Source organism: Amblyomma mixtum, chromosome 6, assembly GCF_055824585.1.
Source record: "Amblyomma mixtum isolate Tamu chromosome 6, ASM5582458v1, whole genome shotgun sequence".
In the NCBI taxonomy this organism is placed as follows: domain Eukaryota; kingdom Metazoa; phylum Arthropoda; class Arachnida; order Ixodida; family Ixodidae; genus Amblyomma; species Amblyomma mixtum.
In genome coordinates this window covers 1,090,556-1,103,861 of record NC_143017.1, presented here as the reverse complement: position 1 = coordinate 1,103,861, position 13,306 = coordinate 1,090,556, and positions in this window count along the sequence as shown.

Below are 13,306 nucleotides of genomic sequence, written 5' to 3'. Positions count from 1 at the left end.
ATTACAACTCACTAGCCTTCATAACAAAACATGATGCAATTAGTCTCATCAAGATGCAGAGCCATGCCAGACAAGCCAGTTTCGGAGAGTGGCAAAAGCACAACTACACTCTAGTATTTCCATAAAGGTGTGCATGTTACAAGCCAAGTGCTTCTTTATTGCTATGCCATTTGTCACTATGACCATTGCTGCTAAGTGCATGAGAAAAAGAGGGTAACATTTCGCATTTTGCCTCTGTCACGGGTCCGGTGACTAGGAGACATCATCACCGAGTCCGGACAATGAGGGGGTGGCCGTTTGATGCCCGGCGTAGCCGATAAGCAAACGTAGTGACTGAGACCGAGGCGTGTTAAGAGGTAACAACAACAAAACAACGTTTATAGTTTCGATTGAACAATGCGGCAGCTTTCACAGACTCGTAATTTACATTCTACAAAACAATTGCGGAAAGCACATAACAGCAAATACACTGAATTAAGTTATACATTGACTATTTCTACACAGGTCAGAACACAACTGAGAGGCCAATTAGATACAGTCGATCAAAAGTCAGAAGGTGAACAAACATACAATCAACCGGGAAGCGCGGCTGCAGTCCATCCACAAAAACGCAGTCAGTGCGGCCCCCGAAGGCGACGTCCGTCCAGGGCAGCTTGCGGTTTCGAGGATGCGGTGCGGCGGCTCGGAGACCAGGGAGTTCGCGGCGGCAGCGTTTCCACCGGCGAGCGGACTGAAGTTCGTTTCCATACGACCCCCTTTTAAAGCCCTCGGGCGCTAGCGAGCGAGCACTCGCGGCGCCACAGCGTCGGCGTCGAAAAACAAAACACCAAAAAGCGCAACGAGAGCACGTAGGCACCTACGCTTTGACTCTGCATGTCCGCCATCTTGGAGGAGGAAACAATTAACGCACAACTAAAAAGAAGCCCTAGGCTTCGACTCTCGATTCGGTGACCTCGATTCGGTGAGCCGCAAAAAAGTAAAACACAACCAAAAAGGCAGTCACGTAGGCCGCAACTTCTTTCCTGCTAATGGTCAGCTCAAGACTTCAGCAGTATCGGGGCCGACTTTGAGCCGCCTCCGCTTTCGCAATGCGAGGGGTTGTCTACATAACTGAAAAAAACGTGCATGCATTCTTGCTCTTCCCGAGACACATACAAAGAAACGCGGACGCATCAGTTTTATACAAACAAAAGTAATTTACAGGATGCCGCCACTTCTGTGACAGCCTCTTTGTTGCTTGGTTTGCTTTTCTTTGTACTAGGCTCCTTTCTATTTCTGAGCATATACAGTGCAACCCATATCATGTAGAAAACTGGTAATGTAAACAGTTTTTAGTGCAGCATGCATTCATGTCTTATATCCTATTCTTTTCGAGTTGTTAAGCCATGCCATCACGTAGCAAGCCAAAATTCTGAGTCAACCAGGTCGCTACAATATCCTAGACAAATATTTATTTATTTATTTACAATACTGCCAGTCCAATCAGGGACCATAGCAGGTGGGCAGGTGAATCTGAGCATAGCACGCTGATTTCAAGAAAATCACGCATAAGTCTCCTCTTAATATGCTCGCTGGGGCAACGCAGCGATAGATTTAGTCTGTGGTACCCGTCTGAGCGACAAGTGAATCTGAGCATAGCACGCCAATCTCAAGAAAATCACGGGTCTCTCTTGTCTTAATACACTCGCTGGGGCCACGCAGCAGAAGATTTCGTCTGCGGTAGCTGTCTGAGCGACAAGCAAATATGAGCATAGCACGCTTATTCCTTGAAATCAATCGACTCTCTCGTCTTCTTATGCTCGCTGGGGCCACGCAGCGGCAGATTTAGTCTTTGGTACCCTTCTGAGTGACAAGTGAATCTGTGCATAGCACGCTTATTCCAAGACAATCACGGGTCTCTCTTGTCTTAATACACTCGCTGGGGCCACGCAGCAGAAGATTTCGTCTGCGGTAGGTGTCTGAGCGACAAGCAAATATGAGCATAGCACGCTTATTCCTAGAAATCAATCGACTCTCTCGTCTTCTCATGCTCGCTGGGGCCACGCAGCGGCAGATTTAGTCTTTGGTACCCTTCTGAGTGACAAGTGAATCTGTGCATAGCACGCTTATTCCAAGAAAATCACTCGACTCTCTCGTCTTCTTATGCTCGCTGGGGCCACGCAGCAGGAGATTTAGTTTTTGGTACCCTTCTGAGTGACAAGTGAATCTGAGCATAGCACGCTTATTCCAAGAAAATCACTCGACTCTCTCGTCTTCTTATGCTCGCTGCGGCCACGCAGCGGGATATTTATTCTTTATTACCCGTCTGAGTGACAAGTGAATCTGAGCATAGCACGTTTATATCAAGAAAATCACTCGACTCTCTCGTCTTCTTATGCTCGCTGGGGCCACGCAGCGGGAGATTTAGTCTTTGGTACCCTTCTGAGTGACAAGTGAATCTGAGCATAGCACGCTTATTCCAAGAAAATCACTCGACTCTCTCGTCTTCTTATCCTCGCTGGGGCCACGCAGCGGGAGACTTAGTCTGTGGTACCCTTCTGAGTGACAAGTGAATCTGAGCATAGCACGCTTATTCCAAGAAAATCACTCGACTCTCTCGTCTTCTCATGCTCGCTGGGGCCACGCAGCGGGAGATTTAGTCTTTGGTACCTTTCTGAGTGACAAGTGAATCTCAGCATAGCACGCTTATTTCAGGAAAATCACTCGACTCTCTCGTCTTCTTATGCTCGCTGGGGCCACGCAGCGGCCTATTTAGTCTGTGGTACCCTGCTAAATGACAAGTGAATCTGAGCATAGCATGCTTATTTCAAGAAAATCACTCGACTCTCTCTTCTTATGCTCGCTGGGGTCACGCAGCGGGAGATTTAGTCTGTGGCCGCGGTGGATCGGTGGTTATGGCGCTCGGCTGCTGAGCCAAAATTCGCGGGTTCGATCCCGGCCACGGCGGCTTGAATTTCTTTGGAGGAGAAATTCTAGAGGCCCGTGTATCGTGCGATGTCAGTCCACGCTAACGAACCCCAGGTGTTCGAAATTTCCGGAGCCCTCCACTACGGCGTCTCTCATAGCCTCAGTCGCTTTGGGACGTTAAACCCCATAAACCAAACCAAACCAAACCTTCTGAGTGAGAAGCAAATCTTAGCATAGCACGCTTATTTCAAGAAAATCACGCGTCTGTCTCGTTTTAATATGCCCGCTGGGGCCACGCAGCGGCAGATTTAGTGTGTGGTGCCCTTCTGAGTGGCAAGTGAATCTGAGCATAGCACTCTTTCTTCAAGAAAATCACGCGTCTCTGTCGTCTTCTTATGCTCACTGGGGCCACGCCGCGGCCGATTTAGTCTGTGGTAGCCGTCTGAGTGACAAGTAAATCTGAGCATAGCACGCTTATTTCAAGAAATTCACACGTCTCCCTCGTCTTCTTATGCTCGCTCGGGTCACACAGCACCGATTTAGTCTGTGGTACCCTTCTGAGTGAGAAGTGTATCTGAGCATAGCATGCTTATGTCAAGAAAATCACGCGTCTCTCTCGTCTTGGTATGCTTGCTGGGGCCACGCAGCGGCAGATTTAGCCTGTGGTACCCGTCTGAGCGACAAGTAAATCTGAGCATAGCACGCTTATTTCCTGAAAATCTCGCGTCTCTCTCGTTTTAATATGCCCGCTGGGGCCACGCAGCGGCCAATTTAGTCCGTGGCACCCGTCTGAGTGACAAGTGAATCTGAGCATAGCACGCTGATTTCTAGAAAATCACGCGTATGTCTCGTCTTAATATGCTCGTCGGGGCCACGCATTGGCAGATTTAGTCTGTGGTATCCGTCAGAGCGACAAGTGAATCTGAGCATAGCACGCTGATTTCATGAAAATCACGCGTCTCTCTCGTTTTAATATGCCCGCTGGGGCCACGCAGCGGCAGATTTAGTCTGTGCTACCCGTCTGAGCGACAAGTGAATCTGAACATAGCAGGCTTATTTCAGGAAAATCACGCGTCTGCCTCGCCTTAATATCCTCGCTGGGGCCATGCTGAGGCAGGTTTAGTCTGTGCTACCCGCCTGAGCGACAAGTGAATCTGAGCATACCAGGCTTATTTCAAGAAAAACACACGTCTGTCTCCTCTGAATATCCTCGCTGGGCACACGCAGAGTCAGGTTTAGTCTGTGGTAGCTGTCTGAGCGACAAGTGAATTTCAGCATAGGACGCTGTTTCCTAGAAAATCACGCGTATGTCTCTTCTTAATATGCTCGCCGGGGCCACGCAGTGGCAGATTTAGTCTGTGGTTCCCGTCTGAGCGACAAGTGAATCTGAGCATAGCACGCCAATTTCAAGAAAGTCACGCGTCTCTCTCGTCTTAATACGCTCGCTGGGGCCACGAAGCGGCATATTTAGTCTGTGGTACCCGTCTGAGTGACAAGTAAATCTAAACATAGCACGCTTATTTCCAGAAAATCACGCGTCTCTCTCGTCTTAATATGCTCGCTGGGGCCACGCAGCGGCCGATTTAGTCTTTGGTACCCTTCTGAGTGACAAGTGAATCTGTGCATAGCACGCTTATTCCAAGAAAATCACTCGACTCTCTCGTCTTCTTATGCTCGCTGGGGCCACGCAGCAGGAGATTTAGTTTTTGGTACCCTTCTGAGTGACAAGTGAATCTGAGCATAGCACGCTTATTCCAAGAAAATCACTCGACTCTCTCGTCTTCTTATGCTCGCTGCGGCCACGCAGCGGGATATTTATTCTTTATTACCCATCTGAGTGACAAGTGAATCTGAGCATAGCACGTTTATATCAAGAAAATCACTCGACTCTCTCGTCTTCTTATGCTCGCTGGGGCCACGCAGCGGGAGATTTAGTCTTTGGTACCCTTCTGTGTGACAAGTGAATGTGAGCATAGCACGCTTATTCCAAGAAAATCACTCGACTCTCTCGTCTTCTTATCCTCGCTGGGGCCACGGAGCGGGAGACTTAGTCTGTGGTACCCTTCTGAGTGACAAGTGAATCTGAGCATAGCACGCTTATTCCAAGAAACTCACTCGACTCTCTCGTCTTCTCATGCTCGCTGGGGCCACGCAGCGGGAGATTTAGTCTTTGGTACCTTTCTGAGTGACAAGTGAATCTCAGCATAGCACGCTTATTTCAGGAAAATCACTCGACTCTCTCGTCTTCTTATGCTGGCTGGGGCCACGCAGCGGCCTATTTAGTCTGTGGTACCCTGCTAAATGACAAGTGAATCTGAGCATAGCATGCTTATTTCAAGAAAATCACTCGACTCTCTCTTCTTCTTATGCTCGCTGGGGTCACGCAGCGGGAGATTTAGTCCGTGGCCGCGGTGGATCGGTGGTTATGGCGCTCGGCTGCTGAGCCAAAATTCGCGGGTTCGATCCCGGCCACGGCGGCTTGAATTTCTTTGGAGGAGAAATTCTAGAGGCCCGTGTATTGTGCGATGTCAGTCCACGCTAACGAACCCCAGGTGTTCGAAATTTCCGGAGCCCTCCACTACGGCGTCTCTCATAGCCTCAGTCGCTTTGGGACGTTAAACCCCATAAACCAAACCAAACCAAACCTTCTGATTGAGAAGTAAATCTTAGCATAGCACGCTTATTTCAAGAAAATCACGCGTCTGTCTCGTTTTAATATGCCCGCTGGGGCCACGCAGCGGCAGATTTTGTGTGTGGTGCCCTTCTGAGTGGCAAGTGAATCTGAGCATAGCACTCTTTCTTCAAGAAAATCACGCGTCTCTGTCGTCTTCTTATGCTCACTGGGGCCACGCCGCGGCCGATTTAGTCTGTGGTAGCCGTCTGAGTGACAAGTAAATCTGAGCATAGCACGCTTATTTCAAGAAATTCACACGTCTCCCTCGTCTTCTTATGCTCGCTCGGGTCACACAGCACCGATTTAGTCTGTGGTACCCTTCTGAGTGAGAAGTGTATCTGAGCATAGCATGCTTATGTCAAGAAAATCACGCGTCTCTCTCGTCTTGGTATGCTTGCTGGGGCCACGCAGCGGCAGATTTAGCCTGTGGTACCCGTCTGAGCGACAAGTAAATCTGAGCATAGCACGCTTATTTCCTGAAAATCTCGCGTCTCTCTCGTTTTAATATCCCCGCTGGGGCCACGCAGCGGCCAATTTAGTCTGTGGCACCCGTCTGAGTGACAAGTGAATCTGAGCATAGCACGCTGATTTCTAGAAAATCACGCGTATGTCTCGTCTTAATATGCTCGTCGGGGCCACGCATTGGCAGATTTAGTCTGTGGTATCCGTCAGAGCGACAAGTGAATCTGAGCATAGCACGCTGATTTCATGAAAATCACGCGTCTCTCTCGTTTTAATATGCCCGCTGGGGCCACGCAGCGCCAGATTTAGTCTGTGCTACCCGTCTGAGCGACAAGTGAATCTGAACATAGCAGGCTTATTTCAGGAAAATCACGCGTCTGCCTCGCCTTAATATCCTCGCTGGGCACACGCAGAGTCAGGTTTAGTCTGTGGTAGCTGTCTGAGCGACAAGTGAATTTGAGCATAGGACGCTGTTTCCTAGAAAATCACGCGTATGTCTCTTCTTAATATGCTCGCCGGGGCCACGCAGTGGCAGATTTAGTCTGTGGTTCCCGTCTGAGCGACAAGTGAATCTGAGCATAGCACGCCAATTTCAAGAAAGTCACGCGTCTCTCTCGTCTTAATACGCTCGCTGGGGCCACGAAGCGGCATATTTAGTCTGTGGTACCCGTCTGAGTGACAAGTAAATCTAAACATAGCACGCTTATTTCCAGAAAATCACGCGTCTCTCTCGTCTTAATATGCTCGCTGGGGCCACGCAGCGGCCGATTTAGTCTTTGGTACCCTTCTGAGTGACAAGTGAATCTGTGCATAGCACGCTTATTCCAAGAAAATCACTCGACTCTCTCGTCTTCTTATGCTCGCTGGGGCCACGCAGCAGGAGATTTAGTTTTTGGTACCCTTCTGAGTGACAAGTGAATCTGAGCATAGCACGCTTATTCCAAGAAAATCACTCGACTCTCTCGTCTTCTTATGCTCGCTGCGGCCACGCAGCGGGATATTTATTCTTTATTACCCATCTGAGTGACAAGTGAATCTGAGCATAGCACGTTTATATCAAGAAAATCACTCGACTCTCTCGTCTTCTTATGCTCGCTGGGGCCACGCAGCGGGAGATTTAGTCTTTGGTACCCTTCTGAGTGACAAGTGAATCTGAGCATAGCACGCTTATTCCAAGAAAATCACTCGACTCTCTCGTCTTCTTATCCTCGCTGGGGCCACGCAGCGGGAGACTTAGTCTGTGGTATCCTTCTGAGTGACAAGTGAATCTGAGCATAGCACGCTTATTCCAAGAAAATCACTCGACTCTCTCGTCTTCTCATGCTCGCTGGGGCCACGCAGCGGGAGATTTAGTCTTTGGTACCTTTCTGAGTGACAAGTGAATCTCAGCATAGCACGCTTATTTCAGGAAAATCACTCGACTCTCTCGTCTTCTTATGCTCGCTGGGGCCACGCAGCGGCCTATTTAGTCTGTGGTACCCTGCTAAATGACAAGTGAATCTGAGCATAGCATGCTTATTTCAAGAAAATCACTCGACTCTCTCTTCTTCTTATGCTCGCTGGGGTCACGCAGCGGGAGATTTAGTCTGTGGCCGCGGTGGATCGGTGGTTATGGCGCTCGGCTGCTGAGCCAAAATTCGCGGGTTCGATCCCGGCCACGGCGGCTTGAATTTCTTTGGAGGAGAAATTCTAGAGGCCCGTGTATCGTGCGATGTCAGTCCACGCTAACGAACCCCAGGTGTTCGAAATTTCCGGAGCCCTCCACTACGGCGTCTCTCATAGCCTCAGTCGCTTTGGGACGTTAAACCCCATAAACCAAACCAAACCAAACCTTCTGAGTGAGAAGTAAATCTTAGCATAGCACGCTTATTTCAAGAAAATCACGCGTCTGTCTCGTTTTAATATGCCCGCTGGGGCCACGCAGCGGCAGATTTAGTGTGTGGTGCCCTTCTGAGTGGCAAGTGAATCTGAGCATAGCACTCTTTCTTCAAGAAAATCACGCGTCTCTGTCGTCTTCTTATGCTCACTGGGGCCACGCCGCGGCCGATTTAGTCTGTGGTAGCCGTCTGAGTGACAAGTAAATCTGAGCATAGCACGCTTATTTCAAGAAATTCACACGTCTCCCTCGTCTTCTTATGCTCGCTCGGGTCACACAGCACCGATTTAGTCTGTGGTACCCTTCTGAGTGAGAAGTGTATCTGAGCATAGCATGCTTATGTCAAGAAAATCACGCGTCTCTCTCGTCTTGGTATGCTTGCTGGGGCCACGCAGCGGCAGATTTAGCCTGTGGTACCCGTCTGAGCGACAAGTAAATCTGAGCATAGCACGCTTATTTCCTGAAAATCTCGCGTCTCTCTCGTTTTAATATGCCCACTGGGGCCACGCAGCGGCCAATTTAGTCTGTGGCACCCGTCTGAGTGACAAGTGAATCTGAGCATAGCACGCTGATTTCTAGAAAATCACGCGTATGTCTCGTCTTAATATGCTCGTCGGGGCCACGCATTGGCAGATTTAGTCTGTGGTATCCGTCAGAGCGACAAGTGAATCTGAGCATAGCAAGCTGATTTCATGAAAATCACGCGTCTCTCTCGTTTTAATATGCCCGCTGGGGCCACGCAGCGGCAGATTTAGTCTGTGCTACCCGTCTGAGCGACAAGTGAATCTGAACATAGCAGGCTTATTTCAGGAAAATCACGCGTCTGCCTCGCCTTAATATCCTCGCTGGGGCCATGCTGAGGCAGGTTTAGTCTGTGCTACCCGCCTGAGCGACAAGTGAATCTGAGCATACCAGGCTTATTTCAAGAAAAACACACGTCTGTCTCCTCTGAATATCCTCGCTGGGCACACGCAGAGTCAGGTTTAGTCTGTGGTAGCTGTCTGAGCGACAAGTGAATTTGAGCATAGGACGCTGTTTCCTAGAAAATCACGCGTATGTCTCTTCTTAATATGCTCGCCGGGGCCACGCAGTGGCAGATTTAGTCTGTGGTTCCCGTCTGAGCGACAAGTGAATCTGAGCATAGCACGCCAATTTCAAGAAAGTCACGCGTCTCTCTCGTCTTAATACGCCCGCTGGGGCCACGAAGCGGCATATTTAGTCTGTGGTACCCGTCTGAGTGACAAGTAAATCTAAACATAGCACGCTTATTTCCAGAAAATCACGCGTCTCTCTCGTCTTAATATGCTCGCTGGGGCCACGCAGCGGCCGATTTAGTCTTTGGTACCCTTCTGAGTGACAAGTGAATCTGTGCATAGCACGCTTATTCCAAGAAAATCACTCGACTCTCTCGTCTTCTTATGCTCGCTGGGGCCACGCAGCAGGAGATTTAGTTTTTGGTACCCTTCTGAGTGACAAGTGAATCTGAGCATAGCACGCTTATACCAAGAAAATCACTCGACTCTCTCGTCTTCTTATGCTCGCTGCGGCCACGCAGCGGGATATTTATTCTTTATTACCCATCTGAGTGACAAGTGAATCTGAGCATAGCACGTTTATATCAAGAAAATCACTCGACTCTCTCGTCTTCTTATGCTCGCTGGGGCCACGCAGCGGGAGATTTAGTCTTTGGTACCCTTCTGTGTGACAAGTGAATCTGAGCATAGCACGCTTATTCCAAGAAAATCACTCGACTCTCTCGTCTTCTTATCCTCGCTGGGGCCACGCAGCGGGAGACTTAGTCTGTGGTACCCTTCTGAGTGACAAGTGAATCTGAGCATAGCACGCTTATTCCAAGAAACTCACTCGACTCTCTCGTCTTCTCATGCTCGCTGGGGCCACGCAGCGGGAGATTTAGTCTTTGGTACCTTTCTGAGTGACAAGTGAATCTCAGCATAGCACGCTTATTTCAGGAAAATCACTCGACTCTCTCGTCTTCTTATGCTGGCTGGGGCCACGCAGCGGCCTATTTAGTCTGTGGTACCCTGCTAAATGACAAGTGAATCTGAGCATAGCATGCTTATTTCAAGAAAATCACTCGACTCTCTCTTCTTCTTATGCTCGCTGGGGTCACGCAGCGGGAGATTTAGTCCGTGGCCGCGGTGGATCGGTGGTTATGGCGCTCGGCTGCTGAGCCAAAATTCGCGGGTTCGATCCCGGCCACGGCGGCTTGAATTTCTTTGGAGGAGAAATTCTAGAGGCCCGTGTATTGTGCGATGTCAGTCCACGCTAACGAACCCCAGGTGTTCGAAATTTCCGGAGCCCTCCACTACGGCGTCTCTCATAGCCTCAGTCGCTTTGGGACGTTAAACCCCATAAACCAAACCAAACCAAACCTTCTGAGTGAGAAGTAAATCTTAGCATAGCACGCTTATTTCAAGAAAATCACGCGTCTGTCTCGTTTTAATATGCCCGCTGGGGCCACGCAGCGGCAGATTTAGTGTGTGGTGCCCTTCTGAGTGGCAAGTGAATCTGAGCATAGCACTCTTTCTTCAAGAAAATCACGCGTCTCTGTCGTCTTCTTATGCTCACTGGGTCCACGCCGCGGCCGATTTAGTCTGTGGTAGCCGTCTGAGTGACAAGTAAATCTGAGCATAGCACGCTTATTTCAAGAAATTCACACGTCTCCCTCGTCTTCTTATGCTCGCTCGGGTCACACAGCACCGATTTAGTCTGTGGTACCCTTCTGAGTGAGAAGTGTATCTGAGCATAGCATGCTTATGTCAAGAAAATCACGCGTCTCTCTCGTCTTGGTATGCTTGCTGGGGCCACGCAGCGGCAGATTTAGCCTGTGGTACCCGTCTGAGCGACAAGTAAATCTGAGCATAGCACGCTTATTTCCTGAAAATCTCGCGTCTCTCTCGTTTTAATATGCCCGCTGGGGCCACGCAGCGGCCAATTTAGTCTGTGGCACCCGTCTGAGTGACAAGTGAATCTGAGCATAGCACGCTGATTTCTAGAAAATCACGCGCATGTCTCGTCTTAATATGCTCGTCGGGGCCATGCATTGGCAGATTTAGTCTGTGGTATCCGTCAGAGCGACAAGTGAATCTGAGCATAGCACGCTGATTTCATGAAAATCACGCGTCTCTCTCGTTTTAATATGCCCGCTGGGGCCACGCAGCGGCAGATTTAGTCTGTGCTACCCGTCTGAGCGACAAGTGAATCTGAACATAGCAGGCTTATTTCAGGAAAATCACGCGTCTGCCTCGCCTTAATATCCTCGCTGGGGCCATGCTGAGGCAGGTTTAGTCTGTGCTACCCGCCTGAGCGACAAGTGAATCTGAGCATACCAGGCTTATTTCAAGAAAAACACACGTCTGTCTCGTCTGAATATCCTCGCTGGGCACACGCAGAGTTAGGTTTAGTCTGTGGTAGCTGTCTGAGCGACAAGTGAATTTGAGCATAGGACGCTGTTTCCTAGAAAATCACGCGTATGTCTCTTCTTAATATGCTCGCCGGGGCCACGCAGTGGCAGATTTAGTCTGTGGTTCCCGTCTGAGCGACAAGTGAATCTGAGCATAGCACGCCAATTTCAAGAACGTCACGCGTCTCTCTCGTCTTAATACGCTCGCTGGGTCCACGAAGCGGCATATTTAGTCTGTGGTACCCGTCTGAGTGACAAGTGAATCTGAGCATAGCACGCTTATTTCAAGAAAATCACTCGGCTCTCTCATCTTAATATGCTCGCTGGGGCCACGGAGCGGCAGATTTAGTCTGTGGTACCCGTCTGAGCGACAAGTGAATCTGAGCATAGCACTATTATTTCAAGAAAATCACGCGTCTGTCTCGTTTTAATATGCTCGCTGGGGCCACGAAGCGGCAGATTTAGTCTGTGGTACCCGTCTGAGCGACAAGTGAATCAGAGCATAGCACACTAATTTCAAGAAAATCACTCGACTCTCTCGTCATAATATCGTCTGTGGGGCGACGCAGCGGCAGATTTAGTCTGTGGTACCCTTCCGAGTGACAAGTGAATCTGAGCATAGCACGCTTATTTCAAGAAATTCACTCGGCTCTCTCGTCTTCTCATGCTCGCTGGGGCCACGCAGCGGCCGATTTTGTCTGTGGTACCTGTCTGAGAGGCGAAAAGGCCCCCAGCAGGTTCGAGCGTCCTCCGAGGTGGCACCCCGGATGATCCAGAAAAATCGTCCCAGACTGAGCACGTCTGTAGATATAAAAAAATGGTTTTACTTAAAACAGGAGACCAGTCACTGATGAGTAGGGAGCTTTGCGGCCGAGGGTCGAGGAGTGGCTCCGGTGTGAGATTGCGCTGCCCGTCGCCTGAAAGGCGCCGGGGCCAAGTACCTCTGCAGGGCTGTTCTCCCTGCGGCCGGAAGTCGGGCGCGGAACACCAGCACCAGTGGCCCTGACGATGCACCAGAGAGGAGACGGCCGCCCAGGTCTGGACACCCGGGCACGGAGAGGAAGGCACCCTTTCTCAGCAGGGGGTCCCAGCCACGGGACGGCGGGCACAATCCCACAGCAAGGCCGGCAGGATCTCCGGGCAGGCAGCACCTGCCTGTGCCCGGCACGGCGCCCGCTCTCCGCTGGAGCGAGTGGCAGGATGGAGACAGGAGACAGCAGGCTCCTGGTTGCCCTGAACTGGGCACGGACAGCTTGCCCAGGTCTGGTCACCCGGGTCCAAGAAGCCGTTCAGCCGTGACCTCGCCTGCTCCGTTGCCCAAGCTCGTCTCCTCGCGCCGCTTGCGCCACGCCCCGCGTCATTCCTTTTCTTCTTCTCCTTTCTCTCTCCTGAGCGAGCGTCAGGCCGCCGCCAGCGCTTAAGGGCGCTGGTGGCGCATCACACCCTCTGAGTGACAAGTGAATCTGAGCATAGCACGCTTATTTCAAGAAAATCACTCGGCTCTCTCATCTTAATATGCTCGCTGGGGCCACGGAGCGGCAGATTTAGTCTGTGGTACCCGTCTGAGCGACAAGTGAATCTGAGCATAGCACTATTATTTCAAGAAAATCACGCGTCTGTCTCGTTTTAATATGCTCGCTGGGGCCACGAAGCGGCAGATTTAGTCTGTGGTACCCGTCTGAGCGACAAGTGAATCTGAGCATAGCACGCTTATTTCAAGAAAATCACGCGTCTCTCTCGTCTTCTTATGCTCGCTGGGGCCACGCAGCGCCGATTTAGTCTGTGGTACCCTTCTGAGTGACAAAAGAATCTGAGCATAGCACGCTTATTTCAAGAAATTAACTCGACTCTCTCGTCTTATGCTCGCTGGGGCCACGCAGCGGCCGATTTTGTCTGTGGTACCCGTCTGAGTGACAAGTGAATCTGAGTATAGCACGCTTATTTCAAGAAAATCACTCGACTC